Here is a 12,151-nt window from a genome sequence, read left to right on the forward strand (position 1 = left end):
ATATTTAAGTATATTTAGAAATCAAGTGTTTGTTAATCAACTGATTGTCAGTTAATGGACAAAATTTATTCAGCATCTACTATGTTAGATAATATAATCTTAAACTTCCTATTACTTGATATCAGTCAAAATCTCAGTACAGAGAAAAAACGTTTAGAGAGAATTATCAAGAATATGTAGTCCATTCATACGAGAGTTTAGATCTATGGTGACATACGTTTTTTGAGGGAAATTCTATGCAATTGAAAAAAAACTCTGCAAATTGCTTTTTATCCTCATTCAAAATAAAAATATGCCTATATTACGTCTCATGGGAAAAATGCATATTCTTATATTTTAGATTATTTATTAAAATAGTATTACTGAGAATATTAGCACTTAATAGTCTACCTCTATAGGTAAGTTAATTATCTATCTCTATATGTAACTCTTCTACAAAATAATACATTTTCCTCTATTCAACATGATACCATCTTCTTCAATATTGCCTTGGAAATCCAATACTAAAATATTTATTGTGGCAGTATTTAGATAATTTACTAATATCTCATCTTTTACATTGCACAGTGCTTTAGACTTCATTCCTTGATCCAGCAAATATTTATTAAGTGCTTGTTATTAACCAATGTTTATTAATTTAACTTGTTCCACCAGGGTTAGTATCATTATCCCTCCTTTATAGGTGAAATTATTTGCCTATATTAAAACAGTTAATTTCAGAGCTTGTAGGAAAGCAACGTGTATCCGCACCTATTATGTGTCCCTGCATCTCACTAGCAACCCTGGAGTCACTGATATGAATAAATAATAATCTCCACTCTTCTCTACCTGAGCCTTTCTTATCCATGGTTGTAGGATTTTCTTAATAAAACCGGTGAGGGAATGGAGAACCTTGTACTTAGGAGCAACGATGCCATCAGTTTCCAAGAAGGATCAGAGGAATGTAAGCTGAAATGAAGTTCTATTTTGAAGTAGCTGAAGTTGAAGCTTTGGGACCATTTGCAGAGAGAATGTTGCTCCTACTTCTTCGACACAATTTCAGAGATTCTGAAATCTCTCCTTGCACCAGCTGGACCATCAAAGGGTGCCATGACTGGATCACATATTATAAATACTTCCTTCCCACAAAAATACCTTTTATTAGATTGTACCATGGCAAGATAGCATTTCCCAATGTTTAGAAACTCCTTACTCTGTGATAAATGTTTTCAATTTTTCTTTCTTCCAAAATAAAAATGTATAAAAATTTGTTTCCTAACCTTGGTTTCATGAATAGTAAATATGCATCTTCAGAGCAACTCATTTCCTTATACTTTGGAGATACTGATCACATTTCTCACTTTTGATTTGTTTCTAAAAAGCTTAAAGTCAAATTTGTGGTCTACCTTTAGCACGTGTATAGAACTTCAGCGCAAATATTTTATGTACCAGCCCCATGCTGGCTGGATTTTACTTTTTTAATTTTTACTCTCCCTTTCCTTTGGCTTTCTTACACATTTAAAATTCATTTTGCCTTACATGCAGGTTTATAAGTTCTAATAAATTATTTTTGTTACAACTCAAAATAATGTTAAATAAGTAACTAAAAACACAACACTCTGGAATTTATTTTCAAGGAAACATGTTTAGAGCTAATAAAATTTTTTGTTGAAAAGGTTGGAAACAGCAGTAGCAATACAATTCTTGGATAAGTCACTGGAAATAAAGAAGACCATTTTGAGAAATGCTGTTGGTAAGATAAGAAATACGTAAGTGAAAGTTTCAGAGATACAAATCATAGATATAGGCTGAAAAACAGCACAGATAGCGCTCATGGTTTGACAAGCTAAGCTGTTGGTAGAACCAGTTTTCAACCTTTTTTTGTTCCCATGCTGGGAAACATGGCTATTGATTGTTTATGAAACAAGCACACTGGAAAACTTGAACAGTAGAATATAATTATATAAGGTGCCAATGGAAGATACACTCTGCACCTAATGACTATAGATTTATTTATAAGGAGAGGCATAACCTGAAAGATCTTCCAAACACATTTATCCCAAACCCTGTGAAATGAGGGTGTAAAACATGAAGGATATAGACATTATCCAGAATGATGGATATATACACTATCCAGAATACATGTTAAAGAAATTTGTTTTCCATTTTTATAAGGTTATTAGTTCATAGCCTTAATAATCCATTTGACAAGCAACCATGTCTGGGAATTATCATGGCATCTAATCCAGGTACTGACCTTCCTGGAGAGAATCCAGCAGAGCCGTCCTTATAAACCTCCCATAGCCAGGACAAGCAGGGCAGGGATGAAATGCCTGTGATTCAAAGTCCAGTTGCCTGAGCTGAAATCCTTTTGCTGAGAAACAGGATTCTTAAAAGGATTAATTTCGATAATGTACATAATGAACACAGCAACTGAATAAAAGCATTTGATAATTAGCTTTTATTTCTCACTGTGAAAAATTTTAACCTTAATAATCTACTTATATCTTGTCCATTAAAACTTAACTAACATAAAGTATCCCTTAACATGATTTATTAAAGATTTTTATCTTAGATCCTTTGTAGCTCACTTAGATTTAAAATAATATAAGAATTAAGACCATGAATTCATCAAATATTTTTAAGCATGTTCATAGATCAATTGTGAAATTAAGGACAAAAAAGATTAATAGCAAATGTCTGACATCTTTTATTCTTTATTAAAAATTGTATAATTCAATTCATAAAAGAGGTTTTAGAAAACCACTTTCTCAAGTTAAACATGATCAGATGGGAGGTTTTACTTACATTAATAAATTGAATGAACAGTTTTAATTAAAAACGCATGCTATTTTCAAAATAATGCTGAAGAGTAGATTTCTGATCAATTGTAACTGCCAGATGGGAGATTTTCATAAAAGCTGTTTTGAATATTTCACTTTCATGAGCACATCACTTAAATATGCTGCCTAACAATCTCAAGTACAAATGCTATTCAGAGCATTAAAGTAATGCAATAACTTAAGTACTTTTTTTGTAATTTTTGTTTATAGGCTTTAAATATAAAGCATGAAATTCAATAATTGAATTAGCACAGCTCTTTATCAAATTGCTTTAAGTAAATTTTCACAGTAAGCACATCGATGAAGAATTACAATGTGCCTGGTTAATAAGTTAAAGTTGTGCCGAGATGATAATTTGACAAGTGTCATGGACTACAGTGAGAAAAAATAATGTGCATTTTCTATAAGATTTTTATTTATACTAAGTTTTATAAAATTAAGTTATGCTGATATTTATAATTGAATATGTTAGCGTCAGTATAATAGAGGGGGTAGAGTATCACTTATTTGCAACATTTTATATTTGTCTAAAAATAACTTTTGCTTTTTACAAAAGAATTTTGACACTCATCATTTTATCTATTCTCAAAATATCCCAGTGATGTAAGGAAGCTATTACTTACTCCATTTAATAAGTGAGAAAACTGGGAAACAGAGATTTAAGGCTTTGCCAAAGACAAAACACTAATTAAATAATCTAGGTCTGGAGTCTCTCATCATGATGTTCTGTTTTCACCACTTATCCCACATTTATGAAGAGTCAAAAGGGCTGAATTTCACTGATTGTTCAGTTAAATGTGAAAAGAATTAGAATCTAGAAGGAAAAAATGAGAAGAACTCATTTTTTACTTTCCCTTAAAGTTATTCACAAAGCCGTAGCATGTGATTATTTTTGCTTCTCTCCTCAACAGGAGGAAAAACAAGCAGCAAGAACACCAGTTTCAATGTGATCCATAAAATATCCATAACAGGATCTTTAGGGGCCAGTATCATTTCACATCAGATTAATAATTAGATGCCTTGCTTATCTATAGCTCAGGACTGGGCTGTGTACCTTTTATTTTATTTCGCCTTCATTATTAGCTGTGCTTTCACTTTTGCAAGGAAAGTTGTTTTAAAATTTCTTAGTGAGATTCAAGCAAGGGTTTAGAGAGTTTGCAGAATGAGTTATACAGCATTCCCCACTTACCCATGATTTTGCTTTCTGTGGTCTCAGTTACCCACAGTCGACCTCAGTCCAAAAATACTAAAGTATTTTAAAAGAGAGAGACCACATTCACATAATTTTTATTGCAATATATTGTTATAATTGCTTTATTTTGAGTTACTGTGTTAATCTCTTACTGTGCCTAATTTATAAACTAAACTTTATCATAGGTACATATATATAGGAAAAATTATAGTATATATAGGGTTTGGTACTAGTCACAGTTTCAGGCATCCACTGAGGGTTTTGGAACATATACTGTGCTGATAAGGAAGGACTCCTATACCAGAGATTTTAGAATTTAGCAGCCACAGTGAAGAACAGGATCAGGAGATCAGGGTATAATACACAAACACAATTAGGAAAGAATTCATTTAGAGATGGGAACCTCTTCAAAAATATGGATATATGTCTAGAAGGAAAGTCTTAATCTATAAGTTCAGACCAAAAGCAACAATATGTCATATGAATTTCTTTCTCTCTGTTCAGATCAAGGATAAGTTTTAAAATTCTTGATGGCAATCCCAGAGAAGACCAGAGAGAACAAAAACAGGCAGTCGATCAGCATCAACAATATCAAACTTCAAATATCATTTCAATACCTTTAAGGCAAAGTATCTATGCCAGACACCCTGCTGATCATTCTCATATATGTTATCTTATCAATCTTTTTAATATCCATATGGTGTAAATAACAATATTTTCATTTTACAAATGAGGAAACCAAGATCCAATTACTTGAAGTAATTTTTCCAGGTAATAAAAGGTAAAAGCAGGATAATTCCTAGGTTTTTGAAAATCAGTGTATTTATGCTGAACTTCTGGATATATCTCCACAGCAGAACAGACTTTAATAAGAGACCCATGAGCGCATTCTGCAAAAATAATGCAAACTCCTTTTTGAGAACACGGATGTTACCTGTGCCAAGGATTACAGTGTTCCAAGTGTATCAGGAAAGTATATCCGATTCTCTCTGAAAAGATAGCTATGGTATCTCTCCTTCATTCCATTCACGACATAAAAAAATCAACTTGAAATTGATGGTCTTCATTCTGATTGAAAAAGACAACTTGATTACTGCCTGGTGACTCATGCTCCAGTACTATTACAATGTGAAATACTTTTTTGTGAAGTCTTTGCAAAGCATTCTCACAGTAAATATACTCAAAATTTTCATACATTTTTATAGTGAAGACACCTCCTATTGTGACTACTTCAGTTAGTAGCTTGATCTCAGATTTGGCAAGTGTTTATAGGCAGTTGTTGTACCAGGATTCTGTGAAGAGAGAAATTAAGAAGAACATTATTAATTGCCTCACTATTTTGTTCCCAGCTGTCTTTTACAGGCAATGACAGAAGGATAAGAAAGGTAATTTTCTTGGTGAAAGTCAGTAAATTGCCTTTTCATTGAGAGAAAAGTTAGGGATGAAATTATCAAAAAGTGCAGTGACTGTGAAAAGTCTCAGGCTAAGGTATAGCTTGTACAAAGTTTGCTAAATTACCTTGCAAGGATTATGAGTCCAGGCATTGGAAAGTAGTAGTTTCATTTGGGAAGCCCAGCTTCAGTGAGTCTGGAGGGCTGATTCCGTAAGTACCTCCACAGATTGTCATATAAATACCCTAAGGTTAAGGTTTGTCTTGGAAGCTAGAGTAGAATTGATTCTCAAGTTAGTTACATTTTTCCAGAAAAAGCAAAAGCAAGATGGTGATGTTATGGGAAAATTTTTTTAAAATCTGAAAAATTTGATGCAGAGGGCAAAAGAGTGGAGTCTGATTAAAATGAGTCTTTACTGCATTACTTAAGTAGATTAAAGGTCAAAGTATACCACTACTATGAAACATTCTCCTACAGCAAAACCTAAACATGGTTAGGATATCTGACACAAACTAACTGTTCACAAGCCCTCCTTTTTTCCTTCTGGGCATACCAGTAGACTACATTCCTCAGTCTCCCCTGCTCTTAGGTGGGGCTGAGTGATGATTCACAATGAGGCACATAAAAAAATCCCCAGGCAACCCCCCATGCTCTCATTATTTTCCCTGGCCTAGCAGCCAGATGCAGAGGATGCATTGGAGGCATTTTGGATCCTAGGAATCCTAGAAATGGCAGAGTCACTAAGTCAAAGAAATGTGAGTTCCCTCAACCCATAGTTAACTGAGACGTAAGCAAGAAATACAGTTGTTGGTGATTTAAACCACTGTAATTTGGGGTGCATTTGTTTTGCATATAGCAATCCCTGACCTGACCAATACAGCAAAAGAGTATCACTTTTATCACCCTACAACTGTAGTTTTCAATGCTCCCAACTTCCTTAATGTCCACATCCCTTATGTTTTAGGAAACAAACTTTGTATGCTTTCTCAGATTCTCTTGACCACCTTTTCTTCTCTCTCTTTCCTGATCAAGTCCGCATTCATATTAGGTCACTGGTTCATCTTTGGACTTGGATGAAATAGTCCATAATACAAGGGATCTCTCTTCGGTACTGACAAGCCAGATTATACAAGCCGTCAGTGTAGGGGTAAAACACTCTGCATAAGATTTGACCAACAGGTAACTTGAGATGGGAGAAAGCTGGAAAGACACATTTCTCCTCCTTTCCCTCTCCTAGGAATGACTCATTCTTACCACACTTCCGAAGAAGTTCTATGTGTTGTGTGAACACATTCACCATGCATCTGGCAGTATCTCTTAGTGACTCATCATGCAGTGGTGACCAGTGTTGTAACATAAGGCATTAAATTTCTCTGCAACGTCCTCGCTTTGCTTTCTGTTTTTCATTTATTCTTCAGTGGGCTTGAATCTTCTAAATAAAATAATAGCATCTTAATCCTTACCTCAGGCTCTGCTTTTTAAAGAATTGAGCTAAATCATCTTATTTGCATCATTATTGTTTAAGTATCTAGTCTCTTATGTTCTTGTCCTCCCCCAGGCCCCAACCTGACACATCCTTGTCCAAGATCCTATGATTATATAAAGTTAGACAACAATAATTATAATCTCATGCACAATGACACAAAAGCTCTAAATATAGCAATACAGAATTTCTGACATGAAACTTTTATAGAGAATCCTAATGATCATCAGGATCAGTGCAAAGAAGTACAAGACCTGTCCTCTGTCTTTATAAAGCCCTGTTTAACAGGCTACAAATTATTAAAAAGATCATTGGACACAGTGAGACATGTGTTATAATACAGGTATATGTGTCAGATTTTATGGGTGGCAAGCTGGATAGATTGCTACGGGAGTCTTTCTCATGTCTCTAAAATTATATTAATAGACAACTAAACAGAAATCCCAGGTGGATTTTTTAAGGCAAATATCATAATTAGATATTTGAACTACATACTTTATTTAATTACTGTTCTTGTTGGTCTCTTTCCTATCTGTTTACTTTTACTAAGCATACAGTCCTCATCTGACTAGGCAAACCCTTTGAAGTTCAAACACTTACCATCATTTCTGCCTTAGGGAAGTTTTAAAATGAGTTCTATGTTTTTAGCTTGTAGTTGAACACAAGAAAAAATTAAAAGAGTCTAGAATTAGGTATTAGCTCTATAATTTCATTATGTTGTTTAAATTCCCTGAAGATCAGAAATAACTATATTCAAAATTCAAAGGAGACATATTTCAAAGTCAAAAGTTGTCCCTGTGGATTTTACTAGGAACATTTGTTCTCTTTCACCAGTTCAGATGACCAATAGCCTATACTATATAAAAATGAAAAGAAAATAATGCATCTGTGAGGTTTCTTCTTTATCAGGCCATCTTCTGATCATTTTACATATATTTTTTCATGTAATTATTACCATTGTCTCATAATGTAGGTTGCATTATCCCTACTGTCTGGAGAGAAAACAGAGACTCAGAAGATTAAACTTTGCGTAAAATCACATAATGAATCAGTCATTGGGACATACTTCAAACTCAGGTTTTTATATCTAAGTTCACCTAGAACATTAAAAAATACATATATTAACAATAGTAGGCTAAAATACTTCTGAAAATCCAAAAGTACCTGCAGTAGTTTGTTAAGGGTACTCTTGTAATAAACAGGGTAACACAAAATATACAAAATAATATTTTATTAAATTATACCCTTCTGATCATTCAACTTTTTGAAAACAAACAAAGTGAGGTATAGGTTTCTCAGTAAAAAAAAAAAAAAAAAAAAAAACAAAACTCTGCCATGCTTAATAAAGTAACCAATGTTATCTCAATGAACACAAAATATAAGAACATTATTCTTTCAGTGGGCACTTGGCAACTTGTATGGGATATCAGGCAGCTGGGTCACAGCATAGTAAATTATTTAAAATTCAAATGTATTCACTTCACATCATACCCTGAAACAAATTCCAGATGTGTTAAAAAGTAAATTTTACTGAAAATTAAGTCAAAGTAAAAAGAAAATTATATTGAATATTTATCAAACCTCCAACAAAGAAATGATTTTCAATGCTTTGAATATGTAAAGAATGCTGGCCAGGCGCGGTAGCTCAAGCCTGTGATCCCAGCACTTTGGGAGGCCGAGGTGGGCGGATCACAAGGTCAGGAGATCGAGACCATCCTGGCTAACACGGTGAAACCCCGTCTCTACTAAAAATACAAAAAATTAGCCGGGCGCGGTGGCGGGTGCCTGTAGTCCCAGCTACTCGGGAGGCTGAGGCAGGAGAATGGCGTGAACCCGGGAGGCAGAGCTTGCACTGAGCTGAGATCGCGCCACTGCACTCCAGCCTGGGTGACAGAGCGAGACTCTGTCTCAAAAAAAAAAAAACAAAGAAAAGAATGCACAAAGGAAAATATCAGTAAATGGTACCATAACATTTAAAATGTGAATATAAAAAAATTTAAAAGTTAAACTGAGAAATTTTCCAACAAATGTAGTATTGGTTTAATTACTTGATTTTATTTTTATGCATGTGAAAAATGCATGTGAAACATTCAAACTTCTAATAGAAAAGTCACTAATAACATGACAGATACATGGATAAGAGTTTAAACACATAATTGACATTTAAAGGAAACAGAATTATCAAATACAGATTTGAAAATGTAAGAACTTTCTTGTAGCCAGAAAACGTAGATTAAAGCAAGTACCATTTGACATTTGGAACTACAAAAATAAGTAAGTAAATAAATATCTAACATGCTGGTGAAAGTACAGTGAACTTACTGTCCCATTCATTCTTGATGACAACATAAATGAGTATAACTCTTCTAGAAAGCAATTTGACAAATACCTTGTCAAAGGCATTCCCAGTCCTTGGAATCTAGCCTAATGAAATCAGCCAAAATACTGAAAAAGTTAATATATGAAGGTATAGCATTACACTATGAACAATTTAAAGCACCCCAATGTCTAGTAGTGGGGGAAGGTTTTAGTATATTATCACCGATACACTAGATAAAATTTATGGCTGTGTTTAGAATATTAATTGTAATTACTGTTAAAGAATGAAGACAGGCCGGTCATGCTGGCTTACACCTGTAATCCCAACACTTTGAGAGGCCGAGGCAGACGGATCACCCGAGGTCAGGAATTCGAGACCAACCTGGCTAACACGGTGAAACTCCGTCTCTACTAAAAAAAATACAAAAATTAGCCAGGTGTGATGGGGAGCTCCTATAATCCCAGCTACTCGGGAGGCTGAGGCAGGAGAATTGCTTGAACCCGACAGGTGGAGTTTGCAGTGAGCAGAGATGGCACCACTGCACTCCAGCCTGGGCTACAGAACGAGATTCTTTCTCAAAAATATAAAAGAATGAAGACAATTATAATACTTAAAATAAGTATTTATTGATGCAACATAATATGGATGTGTTTGTTATAAGTATACATTTTAAATTGTTTCTAAATAACTGGAGTGGATAACATTAAAATCCTAATAGTAGTTAAATTTTGAATTCACTTTTAACATTTGTTCTATTTTCATAATTTTATTTTTAAAATCTTTTCTGGGGCAGGCTTCTCTACGTGTGTGTGTGTGTGTGTGTGTGTGTATATATATATATATATTTTTTTTGAGACAAAGTCTTGCTCTATTGCCCGGATTGGAGTGCAGTGGCACGATCTCGGCTCACTGCAACTCTGCCTCCAGGTTCAAGCGATTCTTCTGCCTCAGCCTCCTGAGTAGCTGGGATTACAGGCACGTGCCACCATGCCTGGCTAATTTTTGTATTTTTAGTAGAGACGGGATTTCGCCATGTTGGCCAGGCTGGTCTTGAACTCCTGGCCTCAAGCGATCCACCCACCTCGGCCTCCCAAAGTGCTGGGATTTCAGGGGTGAGCCATCGCGCCCGGCCTACATGTATATATTTTTAAAGAGGTTACATATCGAGACTGTGTTAAAACTGATGTCCCAAATGTTGGGATAAGAAATAGCACGATCAAGATGAATAGGTGACAAACAATAAAGGTCAAAACATAAACACTAGGCTGGACGTGGTGGCTCATGCCTATTATCCCAGCACTTTGTGAGGCCAAGGCAGGTGGATCTCCTGAGGTCAGAAGTTCGAGACCAGCCTGGCCAACATCATGAAACCCCGTCTCTACTAAAAATACAAAATTAGGGCCGGGCGTGGTGGGTCACGCCTGTAATCCCAGCACTTTGGGAGGCCGAGGCAGGCAGATCACTTGAGTCCAGGAGTTCGAGACCAGCCTGGCCAACATGGTGGAACCCCATCTCTACTAAAACTACAAAAAATAGCCGGGCATGGTGGCACACGCCTTTCTAATCCCAGCTACTCAGGAGGCTGAGGCAGGAGAATCGCTTGAACCTGGAGGCAGACGTTGCAGCGAGCTGAGACGGCGCTACTGCACTCCAAGCTGGACAATGGAGTCTTGTCTCAAAAAAATAAATAAATAAATTAGCTGGGTGTGGTGGTGGTTTATCAGGTAAATGCAGCACTGTGATGCATGCAGTCACAGTTAAGTAATATCTAATAACAGATAATTTATGTTAAATTCACTTACACCATCTAGTGTCATATAGAGTAATGCCCTCAACTTTGCAAATGGATGTTTTTCAATAAAGAAATTAGAAAATTGTCCTGAGACAGTTATCACTTTGGCTGGACTCACTAATCCCATCTTCAAAGGCTTACTATGATAATTGACAAACCGGAAGAGGACATCAGCAGCTCTATAACCAATAGCACAGGTGCCAGTAGACCCTTGGTCATCTTAGTCAATGTGGCCCTCTTATTGGAAAATGTGGTTGCAAAATCAAGGAAATATGAGAGAGTGTAGAGGCTCAGGTGCAGCTGACAGAGGATATGCTCCCAACTCAACTGAGTGGGCCATCACTATTGCTAACATTCTGCAATCCACGATTGAGTGTGTCAAACAGACATGCGTAGACATGCTGGAGACTCTCCCAGTACCCCGAGAAGGGCATGACTATTCCTTACCAGCCCAAGCTATTATTGAGTTCTCTGGTCATCTTTGCAGGTGGTAAGGACAAGTACATCACAAGCAGCAACAGTGCGAACTTTCCCCACACCACTCTGTCCATGTGCCTCAGTGCTTATCTGGAGGGATCACCTCTAGAGTTGACCAAGCTGCACCAGTAGGCAGTGCAACAGGCTTATTTTCCCATGACTCATGGCAACACTGGATTCAGTGCAGGTTTGAATGCATCTGCTCCAACTACTCTCATGAACTCACCATTCCAAATGATTTGATTGGCTGAATAATTTCAGACATCAAGACATCAAAATCAAGGAGATCCCTCAGAAGTCTGTGGTGCAGATCAAAATTTTGAACCCAGTGGAAGGATCTACTGATAGGCAGGTTACAATCACTGGATCTGCTGCCACCATTAGTCTGGTTCAAAATCTAATAAACGTCAGGCTTTCCTCTGAGACAGGTGGCATGGGGAGCAGCTAAAATAATGTAGATTCATCCATAATTTCTTTCTGCTGTTCACCACCATTCATGATCCTTCTGTGTAGTTCCTGAACAGTCAGTGATTCCAGGTTTTAAATAGTTTGTAAATTTTCTATTTCTACACTTTATATCCACTCAAGATTTTTTAATTAAAGCCTTTTAATTCCTTTAAAAAATTAGAAAGTTAATTTGGCCAGAGAGAGAGAAAGAGGATAGATATAGACAG

The 12,151-nt window shown here is 35.9% G+C and overlaps 1 pseudogene; it reads left to right on the plus strand.

The window, feature by feature from the left end:
• Positions 1–910: 910 nt before the first annotated feature.
• On the plus strand, positions 911–11,925 carry LOC116470381 (poly(rC)-binding protein 2-like; annotated as a pseudogene).
• The last annotated feature ends 226 nt before the right edge of the window (positions 11,926–12,151 follow it).

This window comes from Hylobates moloch, unplaced genomic scaffold (assembly GCF_009828535.3).
Source record: "Hylobates moloch isolate HMO894 unplaced genomic scaffold, HMol_V3 SCAFFOLD_6, whole genome shotgun sequence".
In the NCBI taxonomy this organism is placed as follows: domain Eukaryota; kingdom Metazoa; phylum Chordata; class Mammalia; order Primates; family Hylobatidae; genus Hylobates; species Hylobates moloch.